Source organism: Pinus tabuliformis, chromosome Q (assembly GCF_031772625.1).
Source record: "Pinus tabuliformis cultivar Carrire ecotype Pingquan chromosome Q, CPIR1, whole genome shotgun sequence".
In the NCBI taxonomy this organism is placed as follows: Eukaryota; Viridiplantae; Streptophyta; class Pinopsida; order Pinales; family Pinaceae; genus Pinus; species Pinus tabuliformis.
In genome coordinates this window covers 270,964,125-270,985,327 of record NC_142296.1, presented here as the reverse complement: position 1 = coordinate 270,985,327, position 21,203 = coordinate 270,964,125, and positions in this window count along the sequence as shown.

The following is a 21,203-nucleotide window of genomic DNA, read 5'->3' as shown; positions in this document are numbered from 1 at the left end:
AAAAATTATCATTAATCATAATGATTTTGAAAAAATATTATTAATTAAAAAAACTATTAATAACATCTTTAATACAATATTAATCATGTTTAATAATATCTTTTATTTGTGTGGTTATGTCTTCCGGATTCATTGCATTATTGTTTTTTGTATCCTACGTTTCGAACCAACCTCTATGGTTCATCATCTATTCCTCATGATGAACCAGAAAGGTTGGTTCGAAATGTGAGATACAAAAAATAGTAATGTGATGACTCTGGAAGACACAACCACACAATATGCAGATCACACAAGCCTCAAATCTATTATCTATTATTTGATTATTATTATATACCTAAGTGATTAATAAATCCAATTATTTAATCTTTTTGGTTTATTAATTCCATAGTCACAATAATCAATGTTTTAAAATTGTGGTCAACCCGTAGTCAACCATATTTATTTTACTAAACTAGGTTTATTTTAGGGTTTATAATTTTTTTTTAGGATTTATATACCTTAGTTTTATAATATCAATCCCTTTGGTTTATAATATTAATACTATGGTTTAATATAAATCCCTTGGTTTTATAATCATGGTCATCCATGGTCCAATGATTGTAACAAAGATTGTTTGAATATGAAGATCAACCATGCTCTACCATGGTCAACCATAGTCTAACATTTGTGCCAAAGATCATCTCGTTATGAAAATCAAGCATGGTCAACCGTGGTAAACCATGTCTATTTTTTGGTTTATAATATTTATCTTAGGTTTTATATGCCTTTGGTTTATAGTATTTATCCCTTGGGTTTTTAGTATTAATCCCTTTCGTTTCTAATATTAGTCCCTTATATTTATTAATTAAAAAATTCTTATTCCTAGGGCTTAATATTATTCGTAGGATTTATAATATCAATCCGTGGGTCTAATAAATCCCCTTGGATTATGATCATGGTCAAGCATGGTCCAACGTCACATCCTGACAAAGATTTTCTCAATATGAAAATCAACCATGGTCTAACATTGCATTGCAACAAAGGATTGTCTACATACGAAAAAACATGGTCAACCACGTTGCAATGCTGCATTATAAAAAAGATTGTCTCAACATGAAAATCAACCATGGTTAACCATGATAATTTTAGGGTTTACAATATTTATCTTAGGATTTATATATCTTGGGTTATTTATCCCTTGTGTGTAATATTATTACCTTGGGTGTTTAGTCTTGATCCCTTGGGTTTATAATATTAATCCCCTCAATATAATATCCTTGGTCAACCATGCTGCAACGTCTCATTGTGACAAATACTATCTCAATATGAAAATCAACCATGGTCAACCATGATAATTTTATGGTTTACTTCCCATGGGTTTACAATATTAATCGTTTAGGTTTATTAATCTAAGGGTCCATATTCCTCTCGTGTACTATTATTCATATGGTTCATAATATTAATACTTGGATTTAATATAAATCTCATTGATTTAATTAATTAAATTGGTTGTCTTAATATGAAAATTTCCCACGGTCAACCATGATAATTTTATGGTTTACATTATATATCTTAGGGTTCATATACCTTAGATTTATAGTATTTATCCCTTGACTCTAATATTATTCGCTTCGGTTTTTAGTATTTATCCCTTGGGTTTATTATTCCCATCAATTTATAATATAATTCCATTGGGTTTATTAATCTAAGGGCTCATATTCCTAGGATGTAATATTATTCATAGGGTTCATAATATTAATCCTTAGGTTTAATATCAATCCCATGAATTTAATTAATTAAATTGGGTTGATAATATTCATCCCTTGGGTTTAATATTACTCTCAACCATATTCAACTATAGTCAACCATGGCCAACCATAGTCAACCATGTTTATTTTAGGGTTTATAATATTGTTGAAAATAACAACAAGAAATGCAAAAAATAGAATTGCTAAAAATAGCACTGCTATATATAGCATTTCAACCAGTGTTGAACATAGCTATAAGGAATGAAAAATGGAAGTGCTAAAAATAGCATTCTATAAATAGCATTTTGGGATACCTTCCTATTTTAGTCAGTCACTAAACTAAAATAGTGAAGTAAAATTCAAATTTGATCTTAGGAGCTATTTGTAAATTAATTAATTAATTCATCTTGAGTTAATCAGTTAAGGAAAATCAAACATGAAGTCTATGTGGGGACATGCAACAATTTCTCCATTAATTGAAGAATTTATCCTTCAGTTAAAGAGATAAGGATGAGTTGTAATATTGAGTTGTAATTAGTTGACTTAGTTAACTGAGTCAAGTACAATTATATTAATTCAAATAGTCTGTTGAATTATTGTAAGTTCAATTAGTTATTGCTTGCATGCATGTAATTACTGCACTTCAGATGATTGAGTATTCTATCACTAATAACTCATGCATGTCAGTTCAAACAGAGACCCAGTTGAGATCAGATGGAGGGGCAGTGTACAATGAGTTGCTAGAATATTCCATTGTGAATATTCCTTGCATGCAGAAGGAATTCTTTCCTTGAGGATTGTGCAGTTACTTCTTCATGTTTTGTGAGTGTGATGAGGCCAATTCACACATGTGGCTTCACTAGACCCTAAGAAAAACTGCGCAAGGAAATAAGAGGCTTGGAGGGCTTTAGGAGGACATATACTCTGTCTATTCAGTCTGTGAGATGTATTGTTTGATTGCAGAGGGAGCAGGATAGCTTGAGAGCTAATTTTTTTTGTAACTTGAACAAGATTTCCACTTGTATGATAATACAGAGATTGGGGTTTTAGGCTGAGGATTTCCCCGGGTTATTTCTTCTGCGTTATGTGTGATAGATTTCTCATTCTTAGTTATATGTGTTCTCTTGATCTTGCTCAGTTCGATTAAGCTTACTCAAAGTGTTGTAGAAGTAGATATTGTATTGTGTTTTAGCATATTGCATAGTTTGTTGATCTACAGTGGGAATTTCTACATGGTATCAGAGCAAAGGTGATGAAGGCAAAGAAAAATATACAAGAAGGAGGAGTTCTAAGGTTTTTGTTCTTGAATATAGAAATCGAATTCTTATAACATCTCAATTTCACCAATGGCGTTCAATGGTTTAAGACTCGAGTATGCCCTTGATGGCAATCTGAATTACATAGCCTGGAAGGATCGCATGGAGCTAGTATTAGAGGATAACGATCTAAAGGACTTCATTGATTAAGAAGTCCCCATGCCGATTGATGCTACTCAACTAGCGGAATGGAGGAAATTTGTGGCTAGAGCAAGCAGAATCCTCCTGGAGGGAGTTTGAGACCACATTGTCTCGAGCCTCCATGGGAAGGAGACACCGTTTTCAATGTGGAAAACATTGAAAGATTTATATTAGAATAGCAGTGATCAGAGGAAGCTAGCATTGAAAGACAAGCTTCATAAGATCAAGTGTGAAAAGGGTGACATGGTCTCTACATATCTCAACAAGCTCACTATCTGCACGGATGAGCTTGGAAGTGTAGGGATCACGACCGCTGATGATGACATGGTGAGTCTTTCACTCCTTAGTCTTCCTAAGACCTGGCATAGCTACTAAGACTTGGTTAATGGAAGACAAAAATTGCCAAATTGGAAACGACTTTGGTCAGATATGATGCAAGAGGAAATAAGAAGAAGCACCAAAGATGGATCCTCATCGAAGCAAGATGATGAGGAAAATCTAGCCTTAGCGAGTAAGGCAAGGAAAGGGAAAGGGAAAGCATCCCATCCCAAATCTGGTTCTTCCCATGGTGGGAAGAAGATTGACAACTTCAAAGTGCGATGCTTTCATTGTCATGAAGTGGGCCATTATGCCACAAATTTTCCACAGAAGAAATCCAAGAATGATTCCTCGAAGGGATTTGATGGTGAGGCACTCGCCTCATAGTTCGAGCTGGATTTATCACTTATCGAATGCATGGTTTCATCCATGGTGGGATGTGTGTGGTACCTGGACAATGGAGCTTCATTCCACATGTGAGGTGACAAGAATATTTTCAGTACCTTGGAGAAGAAGGATCTACGGATGCGGATTGAGATGGGTGATGATTGAAAATACCGTGTTTCAGGTAAAGGTATAGTTCTATTTCAGAGGGAGCATGGAGCTCCCCTGACCCTTACTGATGTAAATTATGTAGCAAGTTTGAAGAAAAATATTGTGTCTATCGCTATGCTAGAAGATAAAGGCTATGATGTAGTCTTTAGTAAAGGAAAGGTATTCCTGAGGCATATTGGTACTGTAGAGACAAAGAGAATAGGGATTCAAGTTAAGAATATCTCCAAGCTTGAGGTAGACAACTGTGTTGCTTTGAGTTCCAAAGCTGAGATGGTGCAGAGCCAAGATGTTGGTGAGCTATGGCATAGAAGACTGGGCCACTTGTAGGATGGAGCCCTGAAGATCATGCAATAGATTTCTACCAGATTACCGAAGGGAAAACTTGAGCAGACGACTACATGCAAAGGTTGTATCATGGGTAAGTATGCGAAATATTCCTTTCCAGAACAAGAAAGTAGAGCTGGAGCAATCTTGGAGCAAGTTCACTTAGATTTTTATGGACCATTCTCTATAGCCTCCACCACTAAACAAAGGTACTATGTTATTTTTATAGATTATTTTTCTCATAGATACTGGATCTACTTTATGCAAAAGAAGGATCAGACCTTCTTGAGGTTTTGTGAGTTTAAAGCCTTGGCAGAGAAAGAATCTGGAAAGAAAATAAAAGCCTTGCATAACAACAATGGTGGAGAGTATGTCTCCCAATAGTTTAAAGACTTCTGCGTTGTAGAAGGTATTAAACGGGAATTGACAGCACCCCATAACCCACAGCAGAATGGGGTGGCTAAAAGGAATAACAAATCGTTTGTGTGAGCAGCTCGAGCGATGTTGCATGACCAAAGCCTACCACTGCATTTGTGGGTTGAGGCATGCAATACAACAATATACTTGCATAACAGAAGCTCGCACCATATATTGGGAATGAAGACACCTATGGAGGCCTATTCTAGGAAGCGACCTGATGTAAGTCACTTCCGAATCTTTGGATCATCAGTTTATTATGACGTGATCAAAGATGTTAGGAAGAAGTTAGACCCAACAACTGAGTTGGGAATACTTGTGGGGTACATGGATACACCCCACAACTATCAGGTGTACTTGCCTTCCACTCAGAGGATTGTGGTATGTAAGGATCTGAAGTTCGACGAGAAGAAAGCCATGCAAGTGTCACTTGAGAGGGATCTCAAGTTGCATGCAGAGGAGGAACTTTCAGTTCCTAAGGAGGAGAAGCCTCAAGTTGATGTAGAGAAGCTACATGCAGAGGATCCAGGAGTGGACACATCCACTCATGCTGATACTTATAGAGATGGGCGAAAACACTCAAGGGAAGCTGATAGGTTGATGCTGGATGTGTGGGAGAATGTGGGACAAGCATCTTCTCAGCGTAGACAGAGGAGGTCGCCTGAGCGGTACACTGGGTACATGTACCTGGTTGTGGAGGGTGTAGATACCAAACCTTCTTCATTTGAGGAGGCAGTGCATCAACGAGTCTGGGTTGATGCAATGGTATAGGAATACGACTCTATCATTCGGAACAATGTGTGGGATTTTGTCCTCAGAGCAAGTCAGTGGTGAGTTCTAGATGGCTTTACAAGGTAAAGCAGGAAGTTGATGGTAGTGTTGAGAAACATAAGGCAAGGTTTGTTGCCCGGGGTTTCTCACAGGGCGAGGGGTTCAACTATGATAATAATTTTGCTCCCGTAGCAAGGTACTCATCGATTAGATCGATATTGGCACTATCAGCTTAGATGGGGTGGAAGATCCACCACATGGATGTGAATACAACATTCCTCAATGGGAAGATTGAGGAGGTGGTGTACATTGAGCAGCCAGAGGGTTTCGAGACCTTCGATTGTGAGTCGCATGTGTGCCGAATCAAGAGGGCTTTGTATGGGCTAAAGCAAGCACCTCGTGCTTGGTACACCAGGATCAACAACTATTTCACCAGTTTGGGCTTCACCAAGAGTGAAGTAGATGCAAACCTTTACCACATCATGGTAGAAGGTAAACCATTGATCGTTGTTCTTTATGTCGATGATCTGATTTTGACAGGTGTTGATAAGCTGATATAGTCTTGCAAGGAGGACCTTGCAAGAGAGTTCAAGATGAAGGACATGGACCTTATGCACTGCTTTCTAGGCATGGAGGTGTGGCAGAAATATGGGGAAGTATTTGTGTCTCAAGGCAAGCATGCCAATGAGATACTCAGGTCATTTCACATGGATAAGTGCAAGCCCATGTAGATTCCTCTAGCTGAGAACTTGAGGAAGGAGGATGCTACTTTAGGTGAGGTAGTAGTTGCTACTATTTATCGGTAGCTAGTGGGCACTTATGTATCTGGTGAACACACAACCCAACTTATCCTTTGTGGTGAACCAACTGAGTCAAGCTATGGTTCAGCCTACCAAGATGTTTTGGAAGGAAACGAAGCATGTGCTGAGATACCTGAGACACACATCTCAGTTCGGATTGTGGTACAAACAGACAGAGGGAGTGAAGCTTCAGGGTTTCACAGATGTGGTTTGGGCAGGGAGTCCATCAGACTAGAAGAGCACTTTTGGAGGAATCTTCAACCTTGGTTGAGCTACAGTTTCCTGATATAGCATGAAATAGAGATCAGTTTCACTTAGCTCAGCAGAGGCTGAATGCATGGCTGCTAGTGAGGCTACATGCGAGGCCATTTGGATGCGAATATTCTAGTGGGATTGTTTGGTCGGAGGATGGATCCTACAATGATCTACTACGATAACCAGAGTTGTATCGAACTCTCTAAGAATCCATTTTCTCATGAGAGGTCTAAGCACATTGATATCTGGTATCACCATCTTCGAGACTGTGTGATCAAGAGGATCATGTTATGTTTCAACCAAGGAATAGGATGCAGATATTTTGACGAAAGCATTTTCAAAATGGAATTTCGAGTTCCACAAAGATAGAATTGGGGTTACTGATAATCCCTTTCATGTTGAGAGTGAGTGTTGAAAATAGGAACAAGAAATGCTAAAAATAGAATTGCTAAAAATAGCACTGCTATAAATAGCAGTTCAACTAGTGTTGAACATAGCTATAAGGAACGAAAAATGGAAGTTATAAAAATAACACTCTATAAATAGCATTTCAGTATACCTTCCTATTTTAGTGAGTCCCTAAACTAAAATAGTGAAGTAAAATTCGAATTTGACCTTAGTAGCTATTTGTAAATTAATTAATTAATTCATATTGAGTTAATTAGTTAAGGAAAATCAAACATGAAGTCTATGTAAGGACATGCAACAGTTTCTTCATTAATTGAGGAATTTATCCTTCAGTTAAAGAGATAAGGATGAGTTGTAATATTGAGTTGTAATTAGTTGACTTAGTTAACTTAGTCAAGTCTAGTTACATTAATTCAAACAATTTTTTGAATTAATGTAAGTTCAGTTAGTTAATGCTTGCATGCATGTAACTATTGCACTTCAAATAACTGAGTATTCTCTCATAAATAACTCATGCATGTAATTTCAGACAAGGACCCACTTGAGATCACATGGAGGGGTAGTGTACTATCAGTTGCTAGAATATTCCATTATGAATATTCCTTGCATGCAGAAGGAATTATTTCCTTGAGGGTTGTGTACTTACTTCTTTAGGTTTTGTGAGTGTGATGAGGCCAATTCACACATGTGGCTTCACTGGACCCCAAGGAAAACGACGAAAGGAAATAGGAGACTTGGAGGGATTGAGGAGGACATATACTAAGTCTATTCAGTCTATGAGTTGTATCGTTTGATTGCAAAAAGAGCAGGATAGCTTGAGAGCTAATTCTTTTTGTAACTTGAACAAGATTTCCACTTGAATGATAATATAGATATTGGGGTTTTAGGTTGAGGCTTTCCCCAGGTTACTTCACCTGTGTTATGTGTGATTGATTTGTCATTCTCAGTTATATATGTTCTCTTGATCTTGCTCAATTCGATTAAGCTTCCACAAACTGTTGTAGAATTAGATCTTGTATTCTGTTTTAGTATATCGCATAATCTCTTGATCTACAGTGAGAATTTCTACAAATATTTTTAGGGTTTATATAACTTAGGTTCATAATATTAATCCCTTGTGTCTAATATTATTCCATTAAGTTTATAAAGTTTTGGGGTTTTAGAATTAATCCTTTGGTTCATTAATAATCCTTGGGTCTAATATAAATCCCCTTGGTTTATAATCATGGTCCACCATGGTCCAACATGATAGGGTGACAAACATTTTCTCAATATGAAATTCAACCATGGCCCAACATTGCATTGTCGCAAAAGATTGTGTGCATATGAAAATAAGTCATTCTCAACCATGGTCAACCATGATAATTTTAGGGTGTAGAATATTTATATTAGGGTTTATATATCTTCGGTTTATAATATTTATACCTTCTGTGTAATATTATTACCTTGGGTGCTTAGTATTGATCCCTTGGGTTTATTATTCCTATGGGTTCATAATATCAATCCCTTAGGTTTATTAATCTAAGGGTCATATCCACAGGGTGTACTATTATTCACATCGTTCACAATATTAATACTTGGGTTTAATATAAATCTCATAAATCTCCAAGCAATAGTCAGTCGTGGCCAACCATATTAAACATAGTCAACCCATATTTATTTTATTCAACCATGTTTATTTTAGGGTTTATAATATTTATTTCAGGGTTTGTAGACCCTCAGACTATAATATTAATCCCGTGGATATAATGTCCATGATCAACCATGTTGCATGGTCACATTGTGACAAAGATTGTCTCAATATGAAAATAAACCATTGTCAATGATGATATTTATGTTAGGGTTTATTTACATTCAGTTTATAATATTAATCTCTTGGGTTTATTATTCCCTTGGGTTTATAATATCAATATATTGTGTTTATTAATCTAATGGTTCATATACATAGGATATAATATTATTCATAGGGTTTATAATATTATACATAGAGTCTAATATAAATCCATTGGGTTTATAATCATTTTCAAGAGTAGTCCAACATCACATTATGACAAATACTTTCTCAATATAAAAATGAACCATGGTCAATAATCGCAAAACATTGGGTTTATTCAGAGGTTTTATAATATTAATCCTTATGTTTGATATAAATCCCCTGCATTTATAATCATGGTCAACCTTAGTCAATCATTGTGCAATGTCACATTGTGACAAGGATTGTCTCAATATGAAAATGAACCATTGTTAATCATCGTTAACCATGGTCAACAATGGTAAACCATTGTCAATAATTGTAGACCACGGTAAATCATGGTTAACCATCATCCTATGTCACATTCTGACAAACATTGTGTCAATATGAAAACCAACCATGGTCTAACGTCACATTGTAACAAAGATTGTCTCAATATGAAAATCAATATTTGTAAACCTTAGTAAACCATGTTTATTTTAGGGTTTATAATATTAATCCCTTGGCTTTAAGATTATTCCCTTGGGTTTATAATCACTTGGGATTTTAGTATTAACCCCTTGGGCTTATTATTTTGTTGTGGTTATAATACCAATCTCTTGTGTTTATGATTCCTTTGGGTTTATAATCATCGTCAATGATGGTCAAACATGGTCCAATGCCTCATTGTGAGAAAGATCATGTAAATATAAAAATCAACCATGGTCTACCATGGTCAACCATGGTTCAACGTCACATTTTTATGAATATTGTCTCAATATGAAAAACAACCATGATCACCTTGCTCAATGATGGTCCAATGTCACATTGTGGCAAAGATTAGCTCAATATGAAAATCAACGGTGGTAAACCACACTTCACCATGTTTATTTTAGAGTTTATAATATTATATTAGTTCTTATATACCTCGGGGTTATAATATTAATCCCTTCAGTTTAATATTATTCCCTTGGGCTCATAATCCCTTGGGATTTTAGTATTAACCCCTAGGGTTTATAATATCAATCCCTTGGGTTTATTAATTTAAGGGTTCATATTTCTAGACAAATATTGTCTTAGTATGAAATTGAACCATGGTCACTGTTGTCAACAATGGTGAACCATTGTGAATAATCGTCAACCGTGGTCAATCATGGTCAAGCATGGTCGAATGTCACATTTGTATGAAAATTTGTTAAGCATTGCATTGTGACAAACATTGTCTCAATGTGATAATCAATCTAATAATGTTTGTTGCAATTTTATATTTCTTTGAAATTTATTTAATGTTGTAATGTCATATTAGAAAATTGGGGTTTAATATTAGGTTTCTAACATTTTGTTTGATATTAGATTAATAATGTTAGAGTTTAATATTTGGATTATAACATTAGGGTTTTTATTGTTGGCTTTAATATTAATCCTAGGGTTTGTAATATTAATCCTACTATTTATATTAATACCTTGGGTTTATTAATCCCCTAGGTTTATAATACTAATACCTTGGGTTTATTAATCTCATAGGTTTATCAATCCCTTGGAATGATTAATTGCTTGGGTTTATGATATTGAGACAATCTTTCTCATTGTGAGAAAGATTCTCTGAATATGAAAATGAACCATGACCAATCATGGTCAATGATGTTCCAACATCGCATTGTGGGAAATATTAACTCAATATAAAAATAAACTATGGTAAACCATAGTTAACTATGTTTATTTTAGGTTTTATAATATTTATCTTAGTGTTTCTATACCTTAGGTTCATAATATTAATCCCTTGGGTTTAAGATTATTCACTTGGTTTTATAATCCTTTGGGGTTTTGGTATTAACTCCTTCGGTTTATCATATCAATCCCTTGGTTTTTATAATATCAATCCCTTGGATTCATTTTTATATTAAGACAAATATTGTCTTAATATGAAAATGAGGCATGGTAAATTGTTGTCAACAATGTTAAACCATTGTCAGTCAAATGTCACATTCGTCTAAAAAATTGTCAAGCATTGCATTGTGGCAAACATTCTCTTAATGTGATAATAAATCTAATAATGTTTGTTGCAATGCCATATTTCATTGAAATTTTTTCAATGTTGTAATCTGACATTAGAAAAATGGAGTTTAATATTAGGGTTTCAAATATTGGGTTTCTAATATTGTGTTTAATATTAGATTTATAATTTTAGAGTTTAATATTAGGGTTATTATTATTGGGTTTAATATTAATCATAGCGTTTGTAATACTAATCCTACTATTTATATTAATCCCTTGGGTTTATTAATCCCCTATGTTTATAATACTAATATCATAGGTTTATTAATCACTTAAGTTTATTAATTGCTTGGGTTTATTATATTGACCACTTGGGTTTATGATATTGAGACAATATTTCTCATTGCGAGAAAGATTTGTCTCAATATGAAAATCAACCATGGTCTGCCATGGTCAACCATGGTGTAACGTCACATTATGACAAATATTGTCTCACTATGAAAACCGACCATCATCAACCATGGACAACGATGGTCCAACGTCAGATTGTGGCAAAGATTAGCTCAATATGAAAATAAACCATGGTAATGATAGTTAACCATGTCATTTATAATATTTATCTTATCGTTTATATACCTTGGTACTATAATATTAATCCCTTGGGTTTATTAATTTAAGGGTTCATATTCCTAGACAAATATTTTCTTAATATTAAAATGAACCACGGTCAATTGTTGTAAACAATGGTAAACCATTGTTACTTGTCATCAACCATAGTCAATCATGGTCAACAATGGTCGAATGTCACATTTGTGTGAAAAAATTTCAAGCATTACATTATCACAAACATTGTCTCAATGCGATAATCAAACTAATAGTGGTCAAACAATGTTATATTTCACTGAAATGTATTCAATGTTGTAATGTGACATTACAAAATTGTTGTTTAATATTAGGTTTTCAAATGTTAGGTTTCTAATATTGTGTTTAATATTAGATTTATTATTTTAGAGTTTAATATTGAGATTATAATAATAGGGATTCTATTATTGGGTTTCATATTAATTGTGGGGTTTTAGTATAAATCCCTTGGGTTTATTGTTCCTTCAGGTTTATAATATTAATTGCTTGGGTTTATTATTCCCCAACCAACCATGGTTTGTTACGAAGTCAATCATGGTCAACCGTGGTCCAATATGCAATTGTGATAAGGATCGTCTCACTATGAAAATGAACGATGGTAAATCATGTTTATTTTAGTGTTTATAATATTTATCTTATGGTTTATATATGTTGGGTTTTTAATATTTGTCCCTTGGGTTTTTACTATTATTCCCTTGGGTTCATAATCCCTTTGAGTTTTAGTATTAATCCCTTGGGTTTATTATTGCTTTAGGTTTCTAATATCAATCCTTTGGGTTTATTATTCCCTTAGGTTTATATTATCAATCATGATAAACCATTTTCAATCATAGCCAACCATGGTGAGCCATGGTCGAATGTCACATTGCGACAATGATTATCTCACCATGAAAATAAAATATGTTTATTTTAGTGGTTGTAGTATTTATGTTAGGCTTTCCCAATATTGGGTTTATAATATTAGTGTCTTGGGTTTAATATTATTGCCTTGGGTTCAGAATCCCTTGGGGTTTTAGTATTAATCCCTTAGGTTTATTATTAACTTAGGTTTATAGTATCAATCATGGTTAGCTTTATTAATCTCTTGTGTTTATAATATCAATCCATTGTTCTTCTTTATCCCTTAGGTTTTTAATATTTATCTCTTGGGTTCACTAATTCCTTGGGTTTATAATATTAAACGGTTGGGCTTATTAGCTCCGTGGGTTTATACTATTAACAATCCATTTGGTTTACTAATCCATTGAGTTTAAAATATTAATTCTTAGGATTTATTAATTCAACCATATTTATTTTAGTATTTTTAATATTTAACTTAGGGTTTTTATACCTTGGGTTTATAATATTCATCCCCTCGGTTTAATATTATTTCTTTAGGTTGATAATCACTTGGGGTTTTAGTATTAATCCCTTGAGTTTATTGTTCCTTTGGGTTTATAATATCAATCACTTGGGTTTATTATTCTCGAGTCAACAATGATTTATTATGTTGTGAACCATGGTCATCCATGTTCAACCATGGAATTGTGATAAGGATTGTCTCAATATGAAAATCAACCATGGTAAACCACAATTAACCATGTTTATTTTAGATTTTATAATATTTATCTTAGTGCCTATATACCTTGGTTTTATGATATTAATCCCTTGGGTTTAATATTAATCCCTTGGGTTTAATATTATTCCCTTGGGTTTATAATCCCTTGGTGTTTTGTATTAACCCATTGGCTTTATAATATCAATCCCTTGGATTTATTAATTTAAGGGTTCATGCTCCTAGACAAAGATTGTCTTAATATCAAATTGAACCATGGTCAACTATTATAAAAAATGGTAAACCATTGTGAATAATCGTCAACCACGGTCAATCATGGTCAACCATTGTCGAATGTCAAATTCGTCTGAAAATTTTTCAAGCATTGCATTTTGACAAACATTTTCCTAATGTGATAATCATTCTAATAATGTTTGTTGCAATGTTATATTTCATCAAAATTTATCCAATGTTGTAATGTGATATTAGAAAATTGCGATTTAATATTAGGTTCCTAATATTGTGTTTGATATTAGATTTATAATTTTAGAGTTTAATATTGGGACTATAACATCATGGTTTTATTATTGGGTTTAATATTAATCCTAGAATTTATAATATTAATCCTACTATTTATATTAATCCCATGGGTTTATTAATCTGCTCGGTTTATAATACTAATACCTTGGGTTTATTAATATCATAGGTTTATCAATCCCTTAGGATGATTAAATGTTCTGGATTATGATATTGAGACAATCTTTCTGCTTGTGAGAAAGATTGTTTGAATATGAAAATCAACCATGGTCGACCATGATCCAACGTCATATTATGACAAATATTGTCTGAATATCAAAATGAACGATGATCAACCATGGTCATGATGGTCCAACATCACATTGTGGCAAATATTAGCTCAATACAAAAATAAACTATGGTAAACCATAGTTAACTATGTTTATTTTACGGTTTATAATCCCTTTGGGTTTTAAAATGAACCATGGTAAATTATTGTGAACAATGGTAAACCATTTTGACTCACCACCAACCATGGTAAATCTTGGTCAACCATGGTCAAATGTCACATTCATCTGGAAACGTGTCACGCATTTCATTGTGGCAAACATTCTCTCAATGTGATAATAAATCTAATAATGTTTGTTGCAATGCTATATTTCATTGAAATTTATTCAATGTTGTAATGTGACATTAGAAAAGTGGAGTTTAATATTAGGGTTTCAAATATTAGGTTTATAATATTGTGTTTAGTATTAGATTTATAATTTTAGAGTTTAATATTGGGATTATAATATTAGGGTTTTTATTATTAGGTTTAATATTAATCCTAGTTTTTTTTAATGTTAAGCCTACTATTTATATTAATCCCTTAGGTTTATTAAACCCTAGGTTTATAAAACTAATAGCTTAGGTTTATTAATCACTTAGGTTTACTAATGCTTGGGTTTATTATATTGACCACTTGGGCTTATGATATTGAGATAATATTTCTCATTGTAAGAAAGATTTTTTTAAATATGAAAATCAACCATGGTCTACCATGGTCAACCATGGTGCAACGTCACATTATGACAAAGATTGTCTCAATATGAAAACCAGCGATGATCAACTGTGGACAATGATGGTCCATTGTCGCATTGTGGCAAAGACTATCACAATATGAAAATCAACCATGGTAAATGACAATTAACCATGTTGTTTATAATATTTATCTTAGTATTTATATACTTTGGGTTTATAATATTAATCCCTTGGGTTTATAATATCAATCCCTTAGGTTTATTAATTTAGGGATTCATATTCGTAGACAAAAATTATCTTAATATGAAAATGAACCATGGTCAACTGTTGTAAACAATGGCAAACCATTGTTACTCGTTGTCAACAATAGTTAATCATGGTGAATGGTCGAATGTCACATTTGTCTTAAAAATTGTCAAGTATTGCGTTGTCATAAACATTGTCTCAATGCGATAATCAATCTAATAATGGTAAACCAATGTTATATTTCACTGAAATTTATCCAATGTTTTAATGTGACATTAGAAAATTGGGGTTTAATATTAGGTTTTCAAATATTAGGTTTCTAATATTGTGTTTAATATTAGATTTATTATTTTAGAGTTTAATATTGAGATTATAATATTAGGGTTTTTATTATTCAGTTTAGTATTAATCCTGGGGTTTTATTATAAATCCCATAGTTTTCTTGTTCCTTTGGGTTCATAATATCAATTTTTTCAGCTTATTATTTCCTGACCAACCATGGTTTGTTAGGAATTCAACCATGGTGCAATATGGGATTGTTATAAGGATTGTATCAATATGAAAATCAAGGGTGGTCAATCATGTTTATTTTAGTGTTTATAATATTTATATTAGGGTTTATATATATTGGGAATATTATTCCCTTAGGTTTAATATTATTCCCTTGGGTTCATAATCCCTTGGGGTTTTAGTATTAATCACTTGGGTCTATTATTCCTTTGGGTTCATAATATCAATCCCTTGGGTTTATTATTCCCTTAGGTTTATAATATCAATCATGATAAACCATTTTCAATCATAGCCAACCATGGCCAACCCAGGTTGAATGTCGCATTGTGACACATATTGCCTCACCATGAAAATATAATATGTTTATTTTAGTGTTTGTAGTATTTATATTAGGGTATCCCAATGTTGGGTTAATAATATTAGTGTCTTGGATTTAATATTATTGCCTTGGGTTCATAATCCCTCGGGCTTTTTGTATTAATCCCTTGGGTTTATTATTAACTTTGGTTTATAATATCAATCATGGTTAGCGTTATTAATCTCTTTTGTTTCTAATATCGATCCCTTGCGCTTCTTTATCCCTTAGGTTTTTAATATTTATCCCCTTGGTTCACTAGTTCCTTGGGTTTATAATATTAAACATTTGGGTTTATTAGTTCCTTGGGCTTATACTATTAATAATCCCTTTGGTTTACTAATCCATTGAGTTTAAAATATTAATTCTTAGGATTTATTAATTCATACATCTTTATTTTAGTATTCTTAATATTTATCTTCGATTTTTTATACCTCGGGTTTATAATATTAGTCCCTTGGGTTTGATATTATTCCCTTGCGGTTTTAGTAATAATCCCTTAGCTTTATTTTTCCTTTCGGTTTATAATACCATTCACTTAGGTATATTATTCCTGAGTCAACCATGGTTTATTATGATATGAGCCATGGTCATCCATGTTCCAACATGGAATTGTGATAAGGATTGTCTCAATATGAAAAAAAATGAAGGTTAATCATGTTTATTTTAGTGTTTATAATATTTATCTTAGGGTTCATATACATTGGCTTTATAATATTAGTCCCTTAGGTTTAATATTATTCCCTTGGGTTCATAATCCCTTGGGGTTTTCATATTAATCCCCTCGGTTTATTATTCCTTTGGGTTTATAATATCAATCCTTTGTGTTTATTATTCCATTAGGTTTATAATACCAATCATGGTCAACCATTGCCAATCATAGCCAACCATGGTCAACCATGGTTGAATGTCGCGTTGTGACAAGGATTGTGTGACCATGAAAATAAATCATGTTTATTTTAGTGTTTGCAATATTTGTATTAAGGTTTACAATTGTTGGGTTTATAATATTAGTGCCTTGGGTTTAATATTATTCATTTTGTAATGCCTCATTGTGAGAATATTGTGTAAATTTAAAAATCAACCATGGTATACCATGGTCAACAATGGTCCAATGTCACATTTTGACAAAGATTGTCTTAATATGAAAATCAACCATGACCAACCATGGTCAATGATGGTCCCATGTCACATTTTGGTAAAGATTAGCTCAATCTGAAAGTCAACCATGGTAAACCACAATTAACCATGTTGATTTTAGGGTTTATAATATTTTTCTTAGTCCTTATATAGCTTGGGTTTATAATAATAATCCCTTGGGTTTGATATTATGCCCTTTGGTTTATAACCCCTTGGGATTTTAGTATTGACCCCTGTGGTATATAATATCAATCCATTGGGTTTATTAATTTAAGGGTTCATATTCCTAGACAAAGATTGTTTTAATATGAAATTGAGCCATGGTCAACTATTGTCAACAATGGTAAACCATTGTGAATCATCATCAATCATAGTTAATCATGGTCAATCATGGTGGAATGTCACATTTGTTTGAAAATTTGTCAAGCATTGCATTATGACAAACATTGTCTCAATGTTATAATCAATCTAATAACTTTTGTTGGAGTGTTATATTTCATTGAAATTTATTCAATGTTGTAATTTGATATTAGAAAAGTGGGGTTTAATATTAGGTTTCTAATATTGTGTTTGATATTAGATTTATAATTTTAGAGTTTAATATTGGGATTATAACATTAGGGTTTTTATTATTGCATTTAATATTAATCCCACTATTTATATTAATCCCTTGGGTTTATTAATTCCATAGTTTTACAATACTAATACCTTGAGTTTATTAACCTCTTACATTTATCAATCCCTTAGGATAATTAATTGCTTAGGTTTATGATATTGAGACAATCTTTCTCATTGTGAGAAAGATTATCTGAATATGAAAATCAACCATGGTCCAACGTCACATTATGACAAAGATTGTCTCAATATGAAAATGAACCATGATCAACCATGGTCAATGATGGTCGATTGTCGCATTGTGGAAAATATTAGCTCAATATAAAAATCAACTATGGTAAACCATAGTTATCTATGTTTATTTTAGGGTCTATAATATTTATGTTAGTGTTTATATACCTTGGCTTTATAATATTCATCCCTTGGGTTTAAGTTTATTCCCTTCTGTAGAAAATCTGTGATAGGTTAACCCAATAATGCAATATAAATCAAAGTAGAATACTATAACCTATTTCTACTATTAATTTGTAGAAGCTTAAATATCAAGCTGAATAATATAACAAGAAGAAGAAGAATCAATGGTACAATACAAATGAAAATACTTTACGGAAAGTCTCAGATAAAAACCCCACACTATTGTATTATCATACATGGTGGAAATACATAGGAATCATATAAAGCCTTATCATTCATAGCTAGCCAACTCTTAGTACAGTCCTTACGAATGCTCACAGGAAATCTTGGCTTCTCTCTAGCCTTCCTCTCTACCCTCCAAGATCCTTTTTCCTTGCGTTTTTCCTTGTGGATGAATAGCCTATTACCAAGTGGAAAAACGAGTCTTCAAAACTGCGCAATCCTCAAGGATGAATCCTTGACTGTGTGCATGAGTTTTCTCCAGGAGAAAGAAAATGAAACTAATATTACAATGTACTTGAACATTAATATCAACTGGGTCTTTCTCAGAATAGATATAAATGAGTTTTTGATGAGGGAATCTTCAGTTAATTGGAGTAGCACTAGTTGAGTGCATTAATGCATCAACTGACTGTTAACTCGCTATTAGTTCCTCAAATAGTTTGGAACTAATTTAACTAGACTTAACTCAGTAAACTAAGTTAACTAATTACAACTCAAATATAACACAATCTTATCTCCTTAATTTAAGGGATAACTCTTGCATGACTTCAGAAATACTTCTAACTTGAATTTCTCCAACTAATTAATTTAAAAGAAATTAACTGATTATTTCCAAGTAGTTGTTAAGACTAAATTCAATTTTAATTCAAAATTTAATTCAAGGAAAAGTTAAATTAGAATATTTTTGTCGCCATATTTCAACACTCACTCTCAACAAGAAAGGGATTATTTACCACCCCTATCATGTCTCTATGGACCTCGAATTTACACTTTGACAATGCCTTTGTCAAAATGTCAGCATTTTGGTCCTCTATCGAAATATACTGCAGCAACATGATCCTCCTCGCTACACAGTCTCTGTGATGATGATACCAGATGTCAATGTGCTTGCACCTATCATTAAATATTGGATTCTCAGAGAGTTTGATACAACTCTAATTATGATTATAGATCACAGTTGGATCCATCCTCTAATCAAACAAACCAGCTAGGATTTTCTGCATCCAGATAGCCGAGCAGAGTGCAACCGACCTCTATTTCTTGTTCTACCAAGAAACTACTGTTGACCCAAGGTTGAAAATCTCTCTTGATGCACTCTTCTGATCTGATGGACTCCCTGCCCAATCTGCATCAGTGAAGCCTTGTAGCTTTTCACTCCCTCTATCCGTCTGTACCATAATCCATAATAAGATGTGCCTTTGAGGTATCTCAATCCATTCTTTTCCGCCTTCCAAAACATCTTGGTAGGGTGAACCATTGCTTGACTCAGCTGGTTCATCGCATAGCACAAATCTAGTCATGCATTCATTAAGTACATCAGTGAACCCACAAGCTACCTGTACACAATATCCTCTAACACTTCTCTTGAGGTAGCAACCTCCTTCCTCTAGTTACCTACTAGAGGAGTCCGTATGGCCTTGCACTTATCCATGTGGAATCTCTTGAGTATATTGTTGGCATACTTGCACTGAGACACAAACAAATCTCCATCCTTCTGCCACAATTCCATACGAAGGAAGTAATGCATGAGACCCATGTATTTTGATCTAGAATTCTCTTGTAAGGTACTCCTTGCCAGACATGATCAACTTATCATCATTAGTCAATATGAGATCATCAACATAAAGTATGATGATCAACAACTTACCTTTCACCATGACGTGGTACAAGTTCGCATCCGCTTCACTCTTTCTGAAGCCCAATTCGGTGAAGTAATTTCCTACCCTGGTGTACCAAGCATGAGGTGCTTGCTTCATCCTGTACAATTCTATCTTGAGTCGGCACACATGTGAGTCATGATCGAAGGTCTTAAAACCTTCCGACTGCTCTATGTACACCATTTATTCAATCTAGCCATTGAGGAATGTAGTCTTCACATCCATCTAATGGATCTTCCAACCCATCTGTGCTGATAGTGCCAACATAGATATTATAGATGAGTACCTTGTGACAATAGAAAAAGTCTCATCATAGTCAATCCCCTCAACCTGTGAAAATCCACAGGCAACAAATCTTGCCTTATGCTTCTTCACACAACCATCAGCAGCTTGCTTTACCTTGTAAAGCCAACGAGAACTCACAACTGACTTGTTCTCTGGTCTCGAAACCATGTCCCAAACACTGTAGTCATACTCCTCCACCATAGCATCAACCCAAATTGTTTGCTGCACTTCTTCCTCAAAGGGAGATGGCGCGGTGTCAACACATTCCCTAGAAAGGGCCATGTATAAAGTGTACCTCTGAATTGACCTCCTATTTCTGCAGTGAGAAGATGGTGCTCCCACATTCTCTCTCGCATCCTCCGACAATATGCCATCTTCTCTTTTATGCTTCCATCCATCTCGGAAGGCTCTGCTTGAGTGAATGTATCCACTCCTGGAACCTTTGCATGCGGCTGCTCTGCATCAGTCTGAGGCTTCTCCTCCTTAGGAACTAACAGTTCCTCCACAGCTTGTAGTTGGAGCTCCCTCTCAAGAAAAACTTGCATGGCCTTCTTCTCATCAAACTTGAGATCTCTGCGAACCACTGTCCTCTGACTCACAGGCAAGTACACCCGATAGTTGTGAGGTGTATCAGTGTAACCCACAAATATCCCCAACTCTGCTGTCGACTCAAGCTTCTTCCATGATTCCTTTCTCACATGGCAATATACCGATGAGCCAAAGATCCTGAAGTGACCCACATCTGGTCTCTTACCAGAGAAAGCTTCCTCTGGTGTCTTCATCCCATGTATGTGATGCGGGCTTCTATTTTGCAAATAGACCATTGTGCTGCATGCCTCATCGAACAAGTGAAGCAGTAGGGCTTGGTCATGCAACATTTCCTGTGCTACACCTACAATAGTTCTGTTCTTCCTCTTGGCCACCCCATTCTGCTATGGGTTATGAGGTTCCATCAACTATCATTTAATTCCTTCCACTGCATAGAAATCCTTAAAATATTGAGAGACATATTCCCCATTGTTGTCGCTTTTCAAGGCCTTTATCTTCCTCCCTGACTCTTTCTCG